The sequence below is a fragment of the Octopus bimaculoides genome, chromosome 17 (assembly GCF_001194135.2).
Source record: "Octopus bimaculoides isolate UCB-OBI-ISO-001 chromosome 17, ASM119413v2, whole genome shotgun sequence".
Lineage (NCBI taxonomy): Eukaryota > Metazoa > Mollusca > Cephalopoda > Octopoda > Octopodidae > Octopus > Octopus bimaculoides.
Genome location: NC_068997.1, coordinates 20,904,512 through 20,905,762, shown reverse-complemented (window position 1 = coordinate 20,905,762; position 1,251 = coordinate 20,904,512).

The following is a 1,251-nucleotide window of genomic DNA, read 5'->3' as shown; positions in this document are numbered from 1 at the left end:
TATATATATATATATATATATATATATATATAGATTTGTGCCTAAGGGAGGAAGAGGGCGGAGGAGAAAAAGAGAGATGGGGAGTTATGAGGGAGAAGGGAGGTGATAGAGTAGAGATAACACTATGGCAAGAAAAAAAAATGCTGTCAGCATCATCAACAGCAGCAACAACAACAACAACGAAGACACCAAAGGGCAGATAACGGAGATGATAAAACAGGGTAACAGCTACTGCTACCATTGCCGTGCCCCCACTAGCAACCTCCACCCCAACCAGTAGCCTAACGACCACTACCACTACCACTACCACTATCACTATCACTCCATGTATAATACTACCATACCGACCACCTTTGCAACGCCTAAATTAGTGTTAACGAGGATGTCTCTCTTGCTTAGTGATTTTCAACCGGGATCCTTGTAAGATTTGATGGGGTTCGCGCAAGCAAAATAATTAACTGAGGACCCACAATAGTATATCAGTGTTCCATGAAAAAAAAAATTGCTTTAAATGTATCTATTGGAAGAAGCAGCCAGGTTTCTTTCTCTGATGTTTTACATAATTCAACATAGACAAGTGATTGAGTGAATAGCAAATTAGCAATTTTGAAAGAAGTCTCTATAAAATTTGGTCTTTAAGCATGGAATGTCTACTTGGATCTACCAGAATAAGATAGTAGTCAAAGGGGTCCATATATATATATATATATATGGTGAGAATTTACAAAAAAAAACCAAAAGACGAAGACGGGAGTATAAACAACAAACAGATGCATTAGTTTAACGCTCGAGATGGGAGAAAGTCTTTTACGTTTCGAGCCTACGCTCTTCGACAGAAATAAACAGGGAGAGAAAATAGAAAAAGGTATATTGGCTAGCGATCTATCATGGCGAATGACAGAAAACAGAAAATGGAGAAGGGTCGATGAACAACAATTGACTTACATCAATTATTATTTAATTCCATACAAATAGACTACATCTCATGTAATCTATTTGTATTGAATTAATAACAGATTATTGATGCAAGTCAATTTTTGTTGATCAATATTTCTCCATTTTCTGTTTTCTTTAAATTTTGATTCTTGATAAACTCATGTTTATCCTTGTCTTAACCTATAATTTATGAGCACAATATGTTTGCATATGTATGACCTTGATTAAAAATAGGTAATATACCGGTAGTGTAATGGATACTTCTATCACTTAGTCGGTTGTTTTAACCGCTAACTCAGCTAACCTATATATATA